This window comes from Polyodon spathula, chromosome 7 (assembly GCF_017654505.1).
Source record: "Polyodon spathula isolate WHYD16114869_AA chromosome 7, ASM1765450v1, whole genome shotgun sequence".
NCBI lineage: Eukaryota > Metazoa > Chordata > Actinopteri > Acipenseriformes > Polyodontidae > Polyodon > Polyodon spathula.
Window position 1 is genome coordinate 23,752,057 of NC_054540.1, and position 23,554 is coordinate 23,775,610.

The 23,554-nt window shown below is 37.4% G+C and overlaps 1 protein-coding gene across 2 annotated transcripts in view; it reads right to left on the reverse strand.

The window, feature by feature from the left end:
* LOC121318382 (transcription factor SOX-5-like) overlaps positions 1–23,554 on the reverse strand; it is a 210,847-nt gene that overhangs the window by 136,888 nt on the left and 50,405 nt on the right. Inside the window, exons 1-2 of one of the 2 annotated variants that reach the window (XM_041254972.1) lie at positions 22,414–22,469; positions 21,616–21,712 (exon numbers count right to left, since the gene is read on the reverse strand). The gene's annotated coding sequence lies outside the window, so the exon portion shown is untranslated. Of the gene's footprint in view, positions 1–21,615; positions 21,713–22,413; positions 22,470–23,554 lie in introns of those variants that run through there. The other variant, XM_041254971.1, reaches the window with a different exon arrangement.

Sequence of the window (23,554 nt, forward strand, 5' to 3'; positions counted from 1 at the left end):
ACTATTTGGTAAGGGTTGGCTTAAAACTACAACACATCAAATAAAAAAAAATATACATTTTTACAAACGATTTTTTTTCAGTTTTTATACCAGAGAGGGAGACTGATGTCGCTAACTACACTCAATGTGTTCTTCAGTGATAGCTACTATAATATTGTATTCCCTTGTACTAAAGTCCTGTTTTTTTTTTCATTTTCATTGAAACCACCATGGTCATTTGTGTGGTCTTTGTGGTATATGGCAGGATAACAGGGTTTGGAAATCCAGTGAAAGTGAGTATTTCAGAATTAAGGCTTTGGTTTAGTCAGGAGTATCAATAGAATTGGCCATAAAAACTGTTTTAGTAGCTAAGAGGGCTCTGTGCTGCCTTTATGTAGTCAGCTACCAAAAAGTGTTGTTATGCTTTCTGTTGTGTTCCTCCCTCTTTCCGTCACTGCGTTTGGCAGAGTCTCTCGACAGGAAGAAAGATATTTATTTTATCTGGCTTGAACTACATTGTTCCTTCCTGACTACTGGTGTTACTTCATTTAAAATGACAAGTCTCTTTACTTAGAGCCTGTGTGCTGCAACATGGTTAAGGTAATAGACGAAACATGACAAGAGATGGTCTTTTGGGAGTTATAATGTGATTTATAGTGAAATGGCAGAATCCAATTTTTCTAACAACTCCCACTGCAATATCTTTTTTTCCCCCAATTGCCTAGAATAGTTTAGAATAGGCTGGAAAGGTGGGGCTGTACACATGTTTGTACTTTAGCAAATGCAAAATAAGATTTCAAAATATATTTGGAGAACCTTTATAATAAATACAATGATATACTTTAACTGCAATATTCCTATGCAGCAATAACTTAATGCAAGTGATTGTATGTACAGCATTGTTACATTCCTTTTATAATTTAAATTGATAAACTTTAAGCTGTTTTCCATGTTGCGTGTCCCATGTTGTTGGTGGTATTAATGCAAAATACAGTATGTATGTGATGCAATGACAGGAATGCATTTAAAATATCGCAGCAGTAAAGCAGGGCTGGGGGTATTTAAGATATCTTCTTCATTGGATTTTTCAGGCACTTCTGGTCTACACAGATATAGCAATGCTACAGTAAGGTTTGTCACACAACAGCCAACCCAGTCCTTGTTTTACATTCTACTGCATTCAATTTGGGCTGAAACACATTTGGCAGCATGAAGAGCTTTCAAGAAGTCCTGGAGTCTGGATTCTGATATGGATTCAATCACTAACCTCGGTTAAAGTATAAACTTATGTAAACTTGGCACATAAAACACTACAGACACTTTATTAACAACACTAGACAATAGATGTGACTTTTGTGTTGGGCTGTGATGGGTAAAATAAAGTAGTAATACACTTATGAAGATACTTTCCAAATGTCAGTCAACATTTGTAGTTTCTTATACATCTTTACTTGTCCTGAAATCCTAGCACAGCTGCCAATGGATGGGTTCTCATGACCATCAGGTGCCAGACAGACCGTTTACCCTCTGTGCCAGTTGTTTTTCTCATCCTTTGTTATCTTACTTCCTATATGGTGGTAGTCTGTCTAATTTTTTTAATACATTTTGATGGATAATCATACATCATATCCAGTCTATTACTTTTGTTGTATGCATAGATTGTATTGTTGAACAAACTGTCAACAATGTCTTTGTTTTTGTTTGTTTTTTCTAGGACAAGACATGCATATAGCTGGTAAATAACAATTCAAAACAACACACAGACTGCACTGGTGTTTATTAAAACTAAGCCATACTGAATTAATTTGCAGAGAATTACACACACACAGACGCAAATACAAGCACACATTATCCCTGTGCATAGCGTAAGACCTTAATTTAATTCAAGTGGAACCATGACAATTCTTGTGTTAAATTGCCAAGATCATGCTTTCAGTGTTATCTGAAGCATGTATGCATATAATAAAACATTCAACCCCCCCCCCCCCTCCTTTTTTAACGCTGTCTCTTGACAAATGCTGATTATTATACGAAGGTGTAGATCACGAAAGAAAATCATTTTAATAGGATAAATAATTAGGTACCAGGGTATACCGGAGCAATACTATGTCAGGGACACATTATTACAGCAGGGAGCTTTATAATGAAGGTAGGATCAAGGCATGCTAATCTACAAAACAGCTGCATAGTACATTAGTTATAAACAGAAAAATAACTGTATAACAATTGCTTATATGGTTAACACTTTGTGCCAAGTGTCAACACTCCATCTTGAATAATGCCCATTCAGGTTGTATCCAAACGCATTTAAGGTTATGACTTACTGGGTTCTATCGACAAAGATTACATCAGGCACATCAGCATCATCACACACCAAAGTATACCGGAGGTAGTGACTGAGAATCAACCATCTATGATGAGTCAAAGTGGTTTCAGTTTGTAATTCAACAAACCAGAATGTATCGAATTAACCCACAGCTTCCTCACCCAGATCACGTGACCGTGACGTTAATCATCTTTATGGGTGCCGCCATCTTGGTCTGGGGTGGAAGCGTGAATACGTAAATCCCTGCTACTCCAGTCATGTGTAGGTTAAGAACACCTGTCATACAGGGATTGGTGGTCCACTGACTACAGGGGCGGGGCTTGGCATACAAAAAGGGGACATGCTGTTGTGCTCAGGGTTGGTCCTTGAAACACAGGAGTCTGTAAAGCCGGAGGGAGGAAGAGGGATTATTTTTGTTTTGTTTCTTGTTTTACTCGGTCTACCCTGACATGTTTACCGGAGCGAGGAAACAAGAAGTCTGCCGTCAGCCTGATAGAGACAGCAGCTGAAAAACACACCACCGCTATTTTTATATATATATTTAATCCTTCACTGCAATCCCCACATGGTTTCCTTGTGTTTATTTTTGTAAATAAACCTTTATTTTATTACTTACAATGCTGCCTGGATTATCTTTTGTTGTCTACATGCCCCACATACCACACCATCCTATTGAGAGTCAGGAGACTAATGAACTGTCTGTTACTCTATTTGAAAAGAACCAGGCTCTGTTTTCAGAACAGATTGGCTTATACTACTCTGCACAGTTTATATCACAATTAATTACCCCCAGTTTGAATGTTATTTGTCAACTACAATCCACTACCAACCTAAATCCTACCTGAGTCCAGACCTGGGTTCTGGCTACCCGGGTCACAATCCCACTTAGTGTGAAACCACCACCTCAGGATGTGGGTCGACACGCTTTAAACTGGATTGAGTGAGACAAAATGCATGACGGACATTTGTAAGCCAACAAAATAACAAACAGCCACGTGTGCGTGAAGATTTCACATCTGCAAGGAACATTTCTGTTTATTCTGTTTAGCCATATTTTTTATGACTGAGACACAGCATGAGTCAGATTGCAGCAGGGATGTGCACTGAACAAAAATATAAACGCAACATGCAACAATTTCAAAGATTTTACTGAGTTACAGTTCATATAAGGAAATCAGTCAATTGAAATAAATTCATTAGGCCCTAACATATGGATTTCACATGACTGGGGGAATACAGATATGCATTTGTTGGTCACAGATACCTTAAAAAAAAGGTATGGGCATGGATCAGAAAACCAGTCAGTATCTGGTGTGACCACCATTTGCCTCATGCAGTGCAACACATCTCCTTCACATAGAGTTGATCAGGCTGTTGATTGTTGCCTGTAGAATATTGTCCCACTCCTCTTCAATGACTGTGCGCAGTTGCTGGATATTGGCGGGAACTGGAACACGCTGTCATACACATCGATCCAGAGCATCCCAAACATGCTCAATGGGTGACATGTCTGGTGAGTATGCAGGCCATGGAAGAACTGGGCATTTTCAGCTTCCAGGAATTGTGTACAGATCCTTGCGACATGCGGCTGTGCATTATCATGCTGAAACATGAGGTGATGGTGGCGGATGAATGGCACTAAAATGGGCCTCAGGATCTCATCACGGTATCTCTGTGCATTCAAATTGCCATCGATAATATGCAATTGTGTTCATTGTCCGTAGCTTATGCCTGCCCATACCATAATCCCACCACCACCATGGGGCACTCTGTTCACAACATTGACATCAGCAAACCGCTCGCCCACACGACGCCATACATGCTGTCTGCCATCTGCCCGGTACAGTTGAAACCCGGGATTCATCCATGAAGAGCACACTTCTCCAGCGTGCTAGTGGCCATCGAAGGTGAGCATTTGCACACTGAAGTCGGTTACGACACCGAACTACAGTCAGGTCAAGACCCTGGTAAGGACGATGAGCGTGCACATGAGCTTCCCTGAGACGGTTTCTGACAGTTGTGCAGAAATTCTTCAGTTGTGCAAACCCACAGTTTCATCAGCTGTCTGGGTGGCTGGTCTCAAGACGATCCTGCAGGTGAAGAAGCCGGAGGTCCTGGACTGATGTGGTTACACATGGTCTGCGGTTGTGAGGCCAGTTGGATGTACTGCCAAATTCTCTAAAACGATGTTGGAGGCAGCTTGTGGTAGAGAAATGAACATTAATTTCACTGGCAACAGCTCTGGTAGACATTCCTGCAGTCAGCATGACAATTGCACACTCCCTCAAAACTTGAGACATCTGTGGCATTGTGTTGTGTGACAAAACTGCACATTTTAGAGTGGCCTTTTATTGTCTCGAGCACAAGATGCACCTGTGTAATGATCATTCTGTTTAATCAGCTTCTTGATATGCCACACCTGTCAGGTGAATGGATTATCTTGGCAAAGGAGAAATGCTCACTAACAGGGATGTAAACAAATTTGTGCACAAAATTTGAGTGAAATAAGCTTTTTGTGCATATGGAAAATTTATGGGATCTTTTATTTCAGCTCATGAAACATGGGACCAACACTTTACATGTTGCGTTTATATTTTTGTTCAGTGTAGAAACATTTGCTCTAATCAGCATTTGGGCTAATGGTTCAATCCAGAGAAGCTGGGATGGAAATGTCCGTAACAAGCTCCTTCTGGGGCATAAATACGCGCATTGTGTATTTGTACGTCTGTCACTCGGGTCATCCCTGCTTTATCAAAAGCACTGTAAAATCATGTAGCTGACTCGAATGACACCGGGTTCTGGCAGTGTGAAAGGTACTGGAGATCAATGGACCAGACCTGTCAACTCTCCCTTATTCATCAGGACTCAGTTTTTTGGACACTTCTCCCAGACAACTCCTGGGACAGGTTTTCCCCCATATTTTGCTCAAAACTCTACTGTTAAACCCCTTTATGTCAGCAAACATTTAATTTCTGCAAAGTCATTGCCGGTGTGTGGTTACTGCAATCCCTGTCTGTACCTAGCAGGGTTTAGGACCCAGGGGAGCCCTGTGGGGGGCATTCATACAATCCGCGAGGCAAGCTCGGAATCACATACTTTTCCATCTATGATGGCTTTGTGTGCTATAAGTCCTCCCGGTTAAAAAAAAAAAAAACTAAAATATTGATGCAATTTCAAGCATCTTGGACAACAACATTTTCTCACATAATCCTAAGTAACAGTGGAAAAAGGCATACTTTCTGTAAACTATGCAGGTCTGATTTTAACAGAGCAAGAACGATGTTTGTGGTAAGCATGACATCACAAAAACACCAAAAAAGACGGTGATGCTCAGACAATCAGCACTTCAATTAATAGCATCTTTCATTCAAAGGAAAAACGAAGACCAAGAAAGTTACATATGCAGAGACTTCACATGTTGTGACTAGTTCAGCAAATCTGTAAACATGTTCCCAGACCAACACAATGCAAAGTATTCTGCAGGAAAGTCTACAAGTCACACAAATAATGAAAGAGCATTTCTATTACATTTTCAGCATCAACATTGCTATAGAAATTCAGATTGATTGATAGTGTGTGTTTATATACAGCAATAGTGTGTTCATTTAAAATAGAAGATAGCTGACAATGAAATGTTTCTGACATTGGTATTACTGATCCCCCACATAGGTGCAATGTAATGAATAACACATTGTTGTGTATTTGTGCTTTTTTTAATTATTTTTTTTTTATGATGGACTTGAATTTAGAGGTTTTATATTTGTTATAAAGTAGGTGCCGTAGCTCGTCCTTTGATGACGAGGTCAATGTGCAGCACCAAAATCAGCCTTTAGGTTTGTTTTGTGTTAAAAGTACTAACACCAACTGTGCCTGCTTTGCTGACCTGCAAAATCAACTACAGTGGACTGTTTACCAAGTATTGTTGGCTGCTGTCAAATCAGCCACCTACAACTACAATACAGTAAGAACCACAGAGGCCAAGAGAGAACTGTGATTATGAAGCATGTCGTGGTTGTTTTACTGTTTGATATTTTTCCTTTTTAAAAGCAATTAGAAGGAGTACCATATCACAGCCTATCATTCAGTAATAAAGTGGAATAATTGTATGCCTTTGTCTTATGAAGGTATTAACTTCAATTCAGGACAGTATGATTTCATTTTACAAAAGCTCCCTTATTTTGAAAACTCAATGTTGACAGGTATGATGGATGACCTCTGTTCCCACTGTCAAGCCAATCACCTCTTTTCACTCACCAAACCGGATGTTATCAACCTGCTGAATCTAGGGGCTGATGCCCAACCTGATTAGCTACACCTTGGCCTGATGGGCATCTGACCAGTTGGGGTCCCTGTAGCATGATGTGGCAATCTATCCCCAACCTCTTTTACTTCATAACTCACAGGAGCGCCACAGCCAATGCAACTTGCTCAAACAAGATTCTAACCAGCGATCTCCCAATTGCAATTTCCACCCTGCATGCAGTAGTGCTTTTACTAGGTAAGCATTACCAAAGACATTACCAAAGAGAGTTTCCTTACACATATTTACACTTTACACGGCAGAAAATATATGATATTTGTGAGAATCATACTGTATCATAATGACTGAGATCTTTGTCACGAAAAATAGATTATGGTTATGATAATGTCAATTCCTGTACAAGAATATTAAGCAATTGTTAAAAAAAAATCCCCCCCCCCCCAAAAAATACAGATTCATGCATTTTATTTTAAATATCATAAACAAACACAAAAGCCACATCTAGTTTTCAGTGAGGGGCCTTGCTTCTATTCACTTTTACAGTTGGGTTGGACTGAATCTCCAGAAGGTTAAGTGTTTTTTTTAAGGGTCACAATAGTAAACCTTATCATGAGCTGAGATTCAAAATCTCAAGTGTATCTATCGAAGGTCATTAAAGAAGTGGTAGCAGGGGGTGGGAGTATAAACAGAGATGTCATTTCATACACGTCACATCCAAGCAGGTGCACAGCCTTAACCTATTTTGGCACACTGTGCTATTCATTGGACCTTCACATAGGATTGTGGGTCACTAGGGGCTTACATGGAAGGCAATATATATTGGACACCTACAAATTAAACTGTAAGTGTATTCTTTCTTTATATTAAATACAGTCAAATCACAACACAAAAGTACATGGTTTAAATTTGCATTATAAATAAATAAATAAATAAATAGGCATAATAAGTAATATTTGCAGTCAGCTGTGGTCACACTGCCCCACAAAAGCTTCCCAGTACCATATATGGTTTGATCGGATTCAAGTACCATATTAAATTAGGTAGCAGGAACTACAAGTAACAAAAAAGCATTGTATACCCCAGGGGGTGAATTACCTGGATTGGCTCAATTTACTGCTCACACTGCAGCATGCTTTTTAGTGAACTGTTCAAGTTAATTAAATAGTTAGTTTAATAAAAAGTATTTAATGCCACAATTACACTGCTCTATTACAAATGATCACATCAGTGTATAATCGAGTGTACAGTTATGAACAACATAAACAAAGGTGTCCTGCCATATGCAGGTAAATACAAAATATGTTTTAGTGTAAAATTGACCTTCAAAGTGGGGTGAAACAATTTATATAATTATTTTATAAAGCTACCGTCATTTTAAACAAAATATATTTGGGGTCTCACAGATCTTGTCATTAAACAATATTCAATGACTAGGGTTCCAGTTTTGTAGGTCTTATTTTGTACTTTTTTGAAGTTTAAATAATAAAAACACAGGTTAATTCAGATGTTAATCCCTTACATATTTTCATACAAAAATTTCTCCTCCACCCCCCAAAAAAAGTTTTTATTTATTTATTTATTTATTTTTTAGAATGTGGCAACTGTCATTTGTTAAGCAAAACTTCACAAAAAATTAACTTGAACACTGTTGAAAAAGGAAATGATTAAATGAATAAACCAAAAGGTAGCAAAACATGTACATGAACAAACTAATAAAGTTAAATAATAATCAATATGAACAATACCCCAGTGTCCACCTGTTCTTCAGCTAAATAATAGCAGTTGACAATGTAGCATTGAAACTGCAATCCCAAGGGAATCAGTACACTTTATGAAAACTGACAGTATATTGAATAGTAAATAAAAAAATTTTTAAAAATGAAAATGCCAGACAGTTAAATAGTAACTGTTTTATCCCATTCCCCTCTTAGAAATTACTGGAACTAATAGAGGGTCTTTCAAGATTGTGCGCACAGCAAATTAAAAGCACAACTCCAGTTAGCTGGCAACATTTAATGGTTCTCCATTAAATACTACCAGCTAACTTAGACACTCTCAGATACAGTATTACTCTTTGCTCGTGAGGAAGTAACACAACCTCATTTAAACAGTGAGGTCAAGTCCCTATTAATTTGATGCATCTGTATTATCTCTAGATATATTTCAAACTCATCCTTTCATTCCCCACTGTTTACACAGAGCCATATTAGTCTTAGTGCTCAGAATTCCTAAACACGCTGTGTATTTAACAGTGTAAGGCAGTCCCTGTCTTTTGCCACTTGATAATGAATCTAGACCATCCATCATAGCAAACATCGAGCCCATTATCTCTGCATTTGTTACCATAACTACAGATAAAACTCGTTTGATTAGCAGTAATTGATGCAAAATGTGGTGTCTGTTAATAATATAATATTAATATTATAATATCTATAATATTAAGAAGATAATATTCAACTTTATTCAGTATTTCCTTTTATTTCATCTCTACAGTTTAAATCCACAGTTTCTGATGCCATGTGAAATCAACCACTGCGACACTGCTATAAACTGATATACTGTATGTGTGTATACGCGTGCGTGTGTGCGTGCGTGTGTGCGTGTGTGTGTGTGTGTATTAGTGAACTGTAAAATCTTTCTTCTAAGTACGCTTTTCTTGTGAAGTGGTGTTAATCAGTATGTGTGAAACGCATAGTACTACTAACACAAAGTATGCACCATGTAAGCAGGGGTGCCCAATTCAGGTCCTGGAGGGCAATTTAACTGCAGGTTTAAATACATGACATTAGATAATTATATAAATAACTACTCTAGCAATGGAAGGGTGCCTAATTGGTTCAATTAAACAATGAATATACTAAATTAGGACAAAAATCCATTTTAAGATTAATTCAGCAAACAAAGATATTCACCACAGCACAAATTGAAGATTAATACAGAATAACTCATTTGTTAAACTGTGTAAAAATGTGTCTTGAGTCTAAGCATCTCTCTTTCTCTGTTTAGCAGGTTTTTTGTTTGTTTTGTTTGTATGTAACACCATAATGTTTTCTCTTCTAAACCTTTAAAATGTTTCAACTATCATTGTAAAAAAATGCATTAAATGGATTTCAAAAGATCTTGAATAAAGAGTTATGCCACTGGGACACAGATGAATAACAAAAGGAGAGATGATAAAATATCAACAATGAACACTAACAGTACTTGAATGTGGGGAGAGTCACTGAGTGGTTTAAGACATGCTCTCAATACTCATTGCATTTGGCTGTTTCTACCATTCACAAAGGGTGGCCACCATGTTAAAAAAGTGGAAAAACTAGATTACTTGGCAAAAAAGTACCAGAGCAGTTTAGTCGTGGTGAGCTATGGTTTCTGTCAATAATGGATTTTGTCTACATTCTAAAGCCAACAAAGCTCTTGGTTGAGATGCAGCTTTTAACAGTTTTCACAGTATTGTGCACATTGACCACATGGGATAGAAATATCCATGCATAAAATATCCCTGCAACTTGACGTATTGTAAGTTCCACCCACATGTATGGGATAAACATAAGTGTTGAATCGGTAAAAATAATTCACTTTTTCGAGTGCTGTTAGGCATGAGAAATTGTGGATTATTTTTCTTACTGATTCAAGACTTTGAGTTGTTTATGCCACTTAAAACATTTCTTCCTAATTGATACTTGTTTGATAAAGAGATTTAGCTGATTGTTAATTTGGTAATTGGATTTGTCTCTCACATCGCAACAATGTTGTCATGAATTCCTCAGAGTTTGAGTTTGAAATACCACTTACACAAACAAAAGTGTCTGTTGTAAGTGAAGATAGTAGCGTGGAGCGAGGACTGTGTTTTAGATGTAAATGAAAGTGGCATTAGAAAAGTAAAAATGCAAAAAACGAAGGGATGTAAACCGGGAACAGAGAGTAAAGTTATTAATGGTTTTGCCAAACCTAAAGCAGATGAAAACCTAAATATCAGTGCCAGCGATCGGTTTTCGAGAAATACATAAGTAGGCTGTAAGCCAGAAACAGCGGTGTGAAGCCAGAAAAGAAATGCAAAAGCTGAGTTTAAATCTAATGTCTGTGTAATTGCTGTTGTTCCTGAACCTGTCCAGAAGATACAATATAAGAGGGGTGTTTATGTGGAAATTAATTTTGTAGTGGAATATGAGGTAAAACTGGAGAAAGGAGATACACAGGACCCTGAATAATACACAGTCTTTACCCTGGAACGTAAGGAAAGCATAAAAAAATGTGGGGGGAAGAAATGTAGTTCTTGCTGTTTAAATGAGGAATGAAAAAAGACATCTCTCAGAATGCCATAGCTATCCAAGAACACTGAGTGACTGGCAATCAGTTAAGCTACACCTGCTCATAATTTAACAAGCCAGGGAGGTGTAAAAGGACAGGTTTTAAAAACAACAGACTTCTGTGTAAAGGTAAGGACCTGGACCCAAATACAGTGACGGTGATCGTAAAAACTAAGTATAATACATCTGTGATTTGTGAATTCAGCACAGAGAATCCGCTTAAATGAATGGCACTGAATGATGATAGTGATTGCAATTGCAGATGATTTATGACTGTGAAGGGCGCTCAGGGCCCGAGTGAAATATAAATTTGGCCGGAGGTCTCGTCCGTGGGTGCCCGACGGCTACCTGCTGGAGGCCGTCTGGAAATACATGAACAGATACATTCATACCAGTGCCGCAGATAGGAAGTGGCTATGGGCCACCTCCCCCCAAAAGACGAGCCCACCAAACCATGAATGGAGAATAATAATAAATGGTTAACACACCCATAATTGGCGAGATAAAACTGGCCGTAGACCTCATCCTTGGGTGCCCGACAGCAAACTGCATGAGGCCGGCTAGAAAAACAGGAACAGTTACACGCATCCCAGTGCCACAGATAAGAAGTGGCTGTAGCCACCTCTCCTCGAAAAGGCAAGCCCGCCAAATCATGATTGAATAATAATAAATAATTAACGCTCTCCACGGTGGCTCTCTGCCACCTAACCCTCAAATATTGAATTTAATGAAAATCAGCAGCTGAGACACAGCCCGTCCCCCAAAGCATCATTGCGCCGAGGGAGAGAGCCCAGCCTCTCCAACCCAACCACGCACCCCTCAGAACTAAATACGAACCGCTCAGCACTCAGGTAAGGAAAAACCTCCTATTCACATATTTTTTATTTTTTTAGGGGGAAACCTCAGGAAATCTGTGGCTGAGGGCAGCCCTTCCTCCAGGCTCTAAGCGGTCAACTCCCGTTTCAGCCTCCCAGCGCTTGACTGAGCAGCCGAAACAAAAAGAAGCCACAAGAAAGAATAACACACAGAGCTTTTATGCGCTTGCTGATGACGTATGGTTATGGGCAGATTTTCCATCCAGAAAAGCAACCAAGTTTACAATACTGTATTTAAAGTCAGTAAGCCAGATTAGCAGTCTGACTTAAATTTTGGAATCCTGTTAAGTTTAATTAGTGCTCCAAAACAGGAGCCAGGATTTATTTTTGTTTTGTACTGTTTGTTAAAAGAAGCCGTATTCCCACCGGAAAAGGGACACTCCGGAACAAATAAACATACAGATACCACCCTGTTTAAACCCATCCTTTGTTGTCGAGAGTGCTTCATCCACCAAAGACGTGTTGGGAACCCAGAACTGTGTTCACTGTAAATAAAGAAGCTTTGTCACAATTTGTAATTATGAAAATGTTTTTAAACTTTTCTGTGGATTCGTAGCACAAACTGGATTTGTTAATCAACAATAGCTCTGTCTTTGGCAGGGCAGGGCCCTGCCTGTAAATAGTGTGCTTTGTGTATTGGTGGTGGTGGTTGGCAGGGATAGGGTTAATTCCTATCACCAGGCAGTGCACAATTAGCACCACCTGGGGATAGGAATTAACTGCCCCACACTCTCTCATTCTTCAAAACCACACAGCGACTTTTAGTTAGAAGATTCAAAGAATTAATCGATCAAAAAATCAATGGTTAACGTCACAGAAATGTTTTTATTTTAAAAAAGAACACATCTGATCATTAGTCATTTGTGCACAGAGTGCTTCACAGAGTAAACATCCTACTTCAACAGAGTGCACAGACTGGAACAGACACAGAGGGAACCCTTAATTTTAAACTCTGAAAAAGAAGATTTATTGTAACTAATCTATTAATATATTTAAACTCCAACAACCTACTTTAAATTGATGAATCAAGCCATTGTTTTAGCCACATTTCTTTTTTCAAGTTCAATAAGGATCAAAAGCTGAATTTCTACATCTGGTTGTCACAGCTGCAACAATTTTCAATTTTTAAACAATTCACCATTTTTCATCAATATCCATAGTATCCGTTTAGAGTGGAAAAGAGGGGGCTTATGCAATTATTATGAGTTAACACCAAAGAGATTAGTATTTACAAACTGTGGCGTTAAGGGGGGCACACAGTGCACTGAACAAACGGTCAACAGCTGGATATGGACTAATATGGACAAATACATTAATACCTTCAAAACTCTTGCTCCCATTCACTAACTTTAATTATCCAATAAGCATATGTCTTCTTAGTCAATGTTTTTCATCAGGAACTGGATATGACCTCATAATTTCTCCTTATATAATATGTTTTGTACTGCCTTTAAGTTAATACAGAAGGATATTACCTCAATGACTTCTTAGTAAAACATTAGGTTCGTTATTCCCTATACAGTACTCTCTAAAAACTTCCATATTTCTCATTTCAAGCGTAACACCATATCAACTCAACCATCTTTATCCTCTATGCATAGAACATTGAGTGCTGTACTATGACACCTAAAACAAAGCAGAATGGGACTTGTCTGATATTTCAGCTTTGTAAATGAGATTAATGTAAAGATATAATTTTATTAGAAAAGCATGCACGCAAATAAAGCACATGTAGAGAGGGATGGGGCTTGCTGTAAGTATTTGGCTGGAACCATGCAGCTAAGGTACAAGAAGGTTTTGACACCAGTAGATAATGTGTTTGAGAGTCTAAAAATTTTCCTAAAATAGTAGCTGCCTAACATAAAACACAGACAGATATCAGAAACTTTAAAGGCATTCCATTTTCAAATCAAGACTGAACTTTGTAATGAAGACTGGGACACTGAAATAACTTGAATACACTGTAAAGTGGCATCAATTCCAGGGTGCGTTTTACTACCAGAATTTTTTCTGTGAAAACCAGTAGGATTCTGATGATACACATTACCACAATTTTACTCAAATAACAGCTTTTGCACGTGCCCTGAAATGCCGTTACATGCTGTTTTATTATTGTATGCACATGTTTTGCGTTTCATTTAAAAAGATGTTATTTCTTTCAACGCATGCTACATGTGATTTCACATGTGGTTCTATTTAGTCAGAACAGGAAAACTACAATTATACATATGTTTGTCACATGAAAGTGCAGCTTATGTGCATATGTGAACTATTTGGATAAAAGCATTTTAAACAACTCAGACCTTGGTGACCATGTTCAAGTTATAAGTTGCTGTGGCTACCTTTTCAACCTTCCAATCCACTCCAAAAATGTTTTCTTGTTAGGAAAGGGATACCTTCTAAACACAGAGGTTGGTTGGTGGAATTATTGTATCTGAGACCTGATAAGCAGCATTGAATAAAAATAAAGCCTTTCATGTGAACAGTTACTGTTCACTTACACAAATGCTCTAAACCACTGTTTTCACTGGCACTAATGCTGTTTACAGTTTTGGATGCTATTAGCAACCAGCATATCTTGAAAAAGAAATGTGTGTTATGTTTCATTTTCATATCATTGCATTTTTACTGAGAAAAAAAAGGAGTTAAGGTACAAAAATATCCTTTCAAAATTAAAGCTAAATTAAACAAAAAAAAAAAACAAAAAAACTTGCAAACAAACAAAACAACCTTTATTTGAATGAAACTACTGTTCCTTTCAGCTCCCCAAACATACAGACTATAAACAGAAAATTCAGCTGTGACAATCGGAGCCCTAAAATAAATCACATTCTTTTAAAAAATTGCCTATATTAAATATGTTCAACTAAACTAAAATAACTTAAAAACATCTTAGTGTCCTTTGCTTATTTCCTGCCAGATCGTTGGAAATCTATGCACGCAATTCAACTGTTTTACTAATCCCCCTTTTTTAAAATAAGTTGAGGAGAATAGAAGTACTGTGACACCAGACAGTGTTATAAAAAGGACTATACAGTACCAAATTGAGGTCGCTTCAAGACAATGGCTGCTGTTCAATGCCCATTCATACAGTCTCCACAACTCTATCAAATGTGTCTTTCTTATTCACTCGCTTATTGTGGTAAAGCTATCAAACAATGAACAAGGCTCTCGGCACAATCTTCGAGCACCATATAGTGAGCTGACTCATTTTTCACTTCAGTTTTCAAAATCCTAAAGAAGAAAAGTGGCATTAGAGGTTTTTTTTTTGTTTTGTTTGTTTTCCAATATACTGTAGCAATAAGTCAGGGTGCAAATTTAGTTTCATTCCACTACCTGCCTCCCAGTTAAATGATGTATATCCTTTTATTTATTGTCCTTTGCACTATAGTTATATTTTTTATTGATTTACAGTGAGCAACACTTTGACAGCATATACTGTATTAGCAGTTATGAAACAATATGCATCAACAGCAAAACCTTGCTAGATATTTAACATTTTTTATATTTTTTAAAGATAATAATTATGTCTTCATTGTTTATCAGTGTAATACATATTCCTCCCATGGCACCTATCAAAGAAATTCAAGAGGTACTAACCCCAGTGTTGAGGGACAATCCCTCTTCACCATCTTCAAAGTGTTATCCCATCTCTCCATACAGTATATACATTTTATTTATAAACCTATGTTCTGATATCCTGCATCTATAATTCAGAATGCCATCATGTACATTTTCCTTTGAGATTGTTCCCTCCTGTGTTCTGATTGTGTGTGTTGTTGGCAGTCACTGTAATAGGGCATAGTTTTGCTGTCTTTACAGATTAGGAATAAACCACCATTATTCAATAGATACATAGAAACACATGTCCAGTAGATTGTCCATGAAACCTATATTTTTGTCATAGCCAAACAGAACAAGAAATAACGGTACATTTACAGTTATGCAACACTATATACAATTTTAACACAATAATGAATTCTAAAGCTTGGTAAGGAAGCTACTGCAATCACTATGTGAGTTTTTTATTCAATAGTTTGGACCAAAAACTATTTATATGGTACAAAGAGTCTTCTGTATTCAATGTAGAAGAAATGTGTAAAACATGTAACAAACCCATGGAAGGAAAAATGTAAAGTATACGAAAACATTTCACAGGAGATTTTCAAGTGGATGTTGCATGCTGTTTTTCTGCTGCATTTTGCATTGAACTATCGCCAGGGTTTATTCACACCATCATGGTATTTCTCGGATGAAGTGATACAATGTGAATTATATGAATTTCACATCTTGGTAAAAAGCTACCTTTCATGTGAAACCTTTCAAACAAAACCACTGTTTCTTATCCTTCTATAGAGATAACATTAATTTTAGCCAAAACAAATAAGACATACAAAATAAAAAAGTATTCCGAAATAAAAAATAAAGGCGATTTAAAAATAAATCTTGTTCATTCATACACTGTAGAACTTAGCCATAAACACATGCATGATCTTTGTTAACAACAGTCTGGAAGAGTTTTATGGAAATCAAACATATTATACTTAACTTACTTTCTTGAACTAACTTAGGCGTAAAAGCTTTGTGAAAATGCCCTGTATGTTCAAACCTATTCTGCCTACAGCTGGATATGGTCTTGGGGTCATAGGGTGGGAAAAGCTGTATTAAAAACTAAAATGTAATATCCCTCTAGTATGCTTTCAAGGCTCAATGCTGTGCTCTATCACACATACATAAACTTAAAAATCCCATGTTTAAGCACTCTATTGGTTTTTAGACTGTTAGTCCTGATTCTGGTTCCAAATCATAGCTTCACAACTTGACTGGCTGCTTGAACCCATGTCTCTGCGGTGGCTCATTGCTCATTGAAAATAATTATTCGTTATGTTGAGATCACAAGATAATTTATCCCTCGATATTTTGTGACATAATTTATCTATCTATGGAAATTGGAAGTAATGACTTCCGTTTTATCGAGCTCCTGAGATAAATGATCTCGTGACCATAAGATAATGAAATGGTAATATCGAGATCCTGAGATAAATGATCTTGTGATCACGAGATAACAGAAACTTTTTTTCGATGGCCTCAACGAGCCACTGTATGTCCCTGCTTCTCCCCTTATTCAGTAAACTTTTCACTGCTACTGCTGATGAATCCACTACTGTGGTATTAACCTGACAGGTGGAGGCACTAGAAAATGGCCAACATCACAATTTTAGGACTATTGGCATTAGGAATATGGTGTGCAATAACAGACACATACCATTTAGCATATTAACCAGGGCTCCATCATTACAGGAGAACAACAGTATCAATATTGTGGATTGCTAGTTTAAATAGATGCACCTCAAGGAGACCCAACTGCAAACAACCGATTTGTATTGGTGTACACAGAAATAGAATGGTTTAGCACACAAAATCTGTGTTTTTATTGTATCAAACAAACAAACAGCTGGTGTTAGAACATCACTGGGGGCTTCAGTTAATTATAAACTTCAAATGAAATACAATGCTGTTTTCTTAAAGCCATGAATAAAGGGAAAGGAAAGCTCTGGCCAGGTTGTGCTCCACTGTTTGCAAACAAGAAGAGGAGTGTTAGGCGTTTTTAACATGTGGGTTATGGTCTCCTAGTGGCTCCAAGGAAAAATCATGATGGTCAATTTTCTCAGTTTTCTTCAATTTCTTTTCCACTATCAGACTCAACAGAAGCAACAGGCTTTGTGCTGTGACATCAACAGAAAAAAAGACATTGCAATTTGAAACAACAGTGGCCTACCTACTAATTTACATTGATGACCTCTTCCATTAGCAGATACATGAATGTTTTGAGAAAATAATATTTTGTTTTGTGTGCCCACAAAACTAATGCACTAATGTATGTCTTGCTACTAAACAGAGAAAATGGAACTAATATAGTCACACAAAAAAAAACTATGTGCATCAATACTCATTGTATGTTGCTACATATATTTACTGTATATTGAAATGCCTTTATATTGATAAAAAATGTGCTCTCATCTCAGGATTTTCACGGATACGCACAATCATTTTGTTTTGCTTTCACGTGTATGCTTATAAAATATTTCAAAACAAATGCTTGAAAATGGAGATGTTTAAAGTATAATCATAAATCTCGAAAAACTACTCACTTCTAAATCTTTTGTAGTCATTTTTGTATTACTTTAGTATAAATACATGTTAATTTGGATTCATATGTTGTTTTTTTCTGACTTTATGTGAACGAAATGACACACATTTGCCCATTTTCCCATTGGAAATAGTGATATTTTGAAATATTACTTGCCTGGTCACAAAAGCAAAGTTTGTGGGGAATAATAGCCATTTTCTATACTTTTGAGGCATAAGCAATTACGAAATAACACTTACTACCCAGGAACAAAAATTGTGTTACATAGTGTAATCTTACAACTATTTAAAAATGGCTGCATTCATGATGCACACTTCCATAGGAGCCAAAGTCACACACGCGGGCCCTAATGGAATAGCCTCCCCAAACGAAAGACTCACGCACCACCTATGACTTTATTTATGTGTGGGTTTGTTTGTATACTTTATGTATGTGTGGGTTTATATGTATATACTGTATGTGAGGATTTAAGATTACATTTCTAATTTGCCATGTAATATTTGTATGCAAAAGCTTTTTTTGTTATTCTTAATAACTGGGTGCCTAGATTTTTTTTCACAATTACAGCTATTCCACAGGCTATGTAAAAGTGGAGACATTTAATTTGGCAGCTCAGAATCAGCAAGAAGGTGCTATTTTCCACTAAACAATTGCGGGTGTCAGTTTCCTGGTTAATTAGTTTTGGAAAGTGGTCCCTTTCATGTGTAATCCAGAACATGAACACCTGGTGTATGGCACATCAAAGCACAGGAAAAACACTGAACAATATGACTCCGGTCATGAAAATAAGGGACAGCAAAATAAAAAATAAAAACAAATTAAAATAAAACTCTTTACATATGACCTCGAACCAGCAATTGGTGGTCCCTGGTGCCTAGTGAAAACAAACAAAATGGAGCCCTAAAGAGGAATCTGACAATACACTGTGTTAATTGATTGTTTCACAACTTAATTCAAAACGGTAGCAGTGATAAATGAAGTGCTGCCTTGCTGTGTATGGTGTTCTAAAGGTGTTTGAGCAGAATGTAATTGTTTAAAGTTGAAGAATCCACTTCCTAAAAGCAAATTACATTTCAAACAAGTATAGCAGTGTGAAAGGATAGCGTCACAGTCAAGGCTGGTAAATGTCAGGATGCAGACCCAGAGCCAGAAGCAGCCGTTTAACTGTGCTGATGCATACTTTTAATTAACACAAAATAAAGAAACAAGCACAAGGGCCAAAACAAATGGTTTAAGCAAAACACTTCTCATGCTGGGCAATCGCCTTAACTGACCAATACACAGTTTAGCCTCAATACAGCACAGCACAGCACAGCACAGCACAGCACAGCACAGCACAGCACAGCACAGCACAGCACTCAGGTTGATCACCCAAACTCTCTCACAAACAAATTATTTCTGGCTCCTTATTTATAGCTGTAGCTGCAGCCTACTTAATCATCAATTATTCCATTATTCACTTCCAGCCACAATGTCACGTGGAGTTGGCATAGAGATATTAACTACTTCCCTGCCAACTCTACCCCACCCCCGTAAAGAGCCTCTTCCTGTCACAAACAGCTTAAATTGAAAAACAGACAGAATTCCCAGAAAAACACAGAAAAATTGAATGATATCTGTAAAGCAGCAGTTGTTAACACAGTTCTATATAATAAGCAGTGAACCGTCTGCCTGGACCTGTGCTTGCAGCATGTTAAAATGCTATAATTCTCTAAATATAACACACAGCTTGGGTATCAGGTGCATGACTGAGCTGCCTCTAGTCACATCCCTTGTACAACACGTCTTGTATGACTTGGGTCTCTTTTATACTACAGAGTATACTGAAAACCTCATAGATAACATGCAGGCTGTTTGTAGGCTGTGATCTCCTTCAATTTGTCAAGTAATATGTATTATACCAGGACTGTCCAACAAATAGCTCTGTAATATACAGCTCATCATATGGCTCTCTTGATTTAGAAGGGAAGGCATGACATTCAGTAGTTTTTGGCAGAAGCAAGTCAAAGCTCAATAACAAAAGTTGAAATATGTACCCTGTTTAATGAGCACCATATTAATCAACCATTGTGTAGTCTAGTTAAACATTTTTTCCTTTGTTATATTTTTTGGTTTCTTATGGCTTTTTAAACACTCTCTGGTCACCTACATTATGGCTCTTTCAGTCAAAACAGTTGGACAGCTCAGCTACCCTGTTACAAATTAAAAAATTACGGTGCAACTTATTTTTTGTTTTGTTTTGCTAAATGATGAACTTGGGTTGACAGTCAGTGGTATAGGGCCAAAAAATATATATATAATAAAAACATGTGGACCTCACAGATCACTATACTTCAAGGTATTAACTCAGTATTCTAAATGCCTTGGTGAGTATTGATGAAATGTGGTTAAAATGAGGAAATCAAGGTTGCCATGAGAAGTCTACAGGGATCATTGGAAATCTTACAGCTTTACCGACAGGTCACCTGTGTAACAAGTAATGCCTAAACTTGAAATGCAGTAAGCCATCAACATCCCTGCTATTCCACACACACACACACACACACACACACACACACACCCCTATCCTCAGCTCAGTGCCAGGAAACAGGTATGCAAACTGCTCAGCTGCAACTGTTCCAAGTCCAATAATTACAAGTTGTCAGAAAGAATTAATTTTCCCATTTCTCATAAAGATGTGTAAAAATTACCATGTTATTATACACTGACACTCTCCGGAGGCAGACACCAAATTTAATTTGGAATTCTTTCCGCACATTAAATTAAATCCATAAATAAGAGTTTAGGCATTCGTTCGGAAGCATATGTTCGTTAGGAGAGAAAGCCAACGCGTGCCCGCTGTAATGGCTGTTGTAATATTTTAATAGCTCACTCCTTCTAAGCACCAACAAATTTACATGATCATAACAGTCACGGGCATGCAAGAAGCCTATTACTGTCTGAGTGCACGCTGAAGCATTAATCGAAGAGGGGACAGAAAAACAGGGCGCTCTTGTGTAAAATTAAAGAGCTGTACTTGTCAGCTGTTCAGTGAATGGATTTTAAACAGTCTGGTCGATTGGTCAAAACAAATAATGAGATAAGAAAAATGTTAATGCATGTAATTCTCTTTATCTCTATGTCATGGGGTTTGTTGTATTCGATGAGTTGGAAATGTGACGGCTTGCGAGATATGCTGCAGTAATTGCAATGCATGTTTCACAAACTAAAAACTGCTGATACAAGGAAACATGTCTGCTTGTTTTACTCTCAGTATAAAGCCAAGGATTTGATGTGCATGGAAGCTAAACTACTGCACCCCATCATTCTTATTGGTAGGGAAGTTTCAGACCTGGTATGTGATGAATAAAATGCTTTGGTCTACAGTTTCAGTCAGAGCTCTTTCATCAGCCATTGCTTTAAAACAAAAGATGTAAAACATAGCAGATGCCTTGATCTCAATAAAGACCGCTTGGTCAACTACACCAACCAAAGGTAGGGGAGTTACCCCTGAGCAGACATTGATGCTAAACAACTGGGGCTGGCCAGTACGCTGTACTAGTATGACCTCTGGCCAGTAGGGGTCACTATTTAACAGTAGTGTCCTTTTGAAAAGGGTGAACAGTCACTGAAACTATCACACTAGTCTACACATGCATATTGTCTGCTGTTATAATAACTCATACCAGTAAACATATTGTACAGCTTATTTAATATATAAAACTATTTTGTACCTTCTCAGATTAGTTGTCTGGGTGGGTTTGCAGGACAGGTTTCAGTACTGGCAGAGCAGGATTCAGGAGCCCAGACTTGTAGTCACCTGCACAGTACCTGTGTGAAAGAGAGATTTAGTCTCCAATGCTGCCAAGACATCAACATTTCCAAGCACAGAATCAAACCAGAAAATACCTTTTATTTAATTTTATTACTAAGTTCAGGGTGATACTAGTCACCATTGCAGAAACGAAGAACAAGTATACAACATGTTGTTTAGCATTGGTAGTAAATGGATAATGGTACTACTGTCCCTGTGGGAGGTCTTTCTAATTAAAAATCTTTTTTTCCATTTTTTTGAAGCGGGATGATTATCTATTTAGGGATACCAGGATATTTAGTGAACGCAGGGTTTGATTGTTAACGGTTTCGTGCACGGAGGAATGTGGCTTTGGAGTGTCTTTTTGTTTTGGACTGCAACCTGCCATATTGGATTCCCCTATAATACCATTGTTGGTATAGGGGTGGCTGATTTAATATTTTCTTTCTTTTAATAAATATGGACATTTTTCATTGAGAGTACTGGACATTCACTTTCTGTCACAATACCGAAGGGCAATTCCACATGGGTTATGTGAGACATGTTGAAATGATTTTTCTCAAGTATGAGAGAAGGACCAATAAGTAGTTCTCTTTTTTAATTAATATGGTCAGCAAAGGGGTATATTTGTCTTGTAATTCACATCCAATTACCATACTGAACACTTCACGCTGTTTTCTAAATCATATTCAATTCTAACTATAGTGGTAATGCTTACCCAAGTTGCTTTGTGGTATTTAATGCAAGAATACATGTTTTGTTTTTTTACACAACTGCTCATGATTTGCAACACTGCTCATATTATCACCAAATCTGGAAAAAATGGAAAATGTGAATTGTTAGCATTCATTAGCCTATCCAACCAGGGGAAATAATCCATGCATTGTTCCAATTGTGAGACCTTAAGGAACTGAACAAGAACCATACCAATTGCTATCATAATTCCTAAAATGCAAATAAAATACAAGTGTGACCTAAGTACTGTACATACTCCTGACAGCTACAGTGTACAATATATTTCTTCAAATTGTAATGTAACAAAAATTAAATATTCATACCCACATATGAGCAATATATAATGGGAAAGGTGCAGAGTTGCAGAGTATGTTCAGTTGTGAAGTATACAACAGTTGTCACCACTGGAGCTGAACTTTCAACATCTACTTGCTTCCGGGAAACAGGGGTTCTGACGTGCTGTCATGTGACTGACATATTTAACTTAATAATTAGCTTGGCACATGCTGGCTTTGCAGTATATTTGAATGTTTTGTGAATGGTTTTGTAACGTGTTTACACGCAGCTTCATTGGCAAGTGTTCCAGTCGTGTGCTGAACTATATTCTGGTATATTGACTGTTATGTACATCAGTGCATGACAGCTGGAACGCCATGCATAATCACTATTTCAGAAAATATAACGGTATGTTTTATTCCTGTATTCCAGATGGGTAGCTACTGTGCCCTAGAGTAATCTGAGCAGTTACCCTTGTCTGAAGTCTGAACCCATTATCTCTCCATTGAAAGCCACCTGTGATTCCTTCTGAAGCACTTGGGTTGTAGTTTCCAAGGCTGTTTTTCAATATGCTTTTCAAAGCACTCGAAATAGTTGGTGAATGTAGCTCTGAAAAGCTTGCCGTGTTTGTATTTATTTTTTTATTTTAACCTCAAGGCCAATATAGATATAAGGCCTCTCACTCTCAATATAGCCAAGCTTCTTTTCAAAAACACCAAGAAGATACATATTCACTTTAAAAAAGGGAAGAATGCACTTTCATGCACTTTCAGGAAGTTGTTAATTGAATATCCACTTAATTAAGACGAAGTATGTATTCATTAAAAAAGATCTAAAGTTACAGGAGA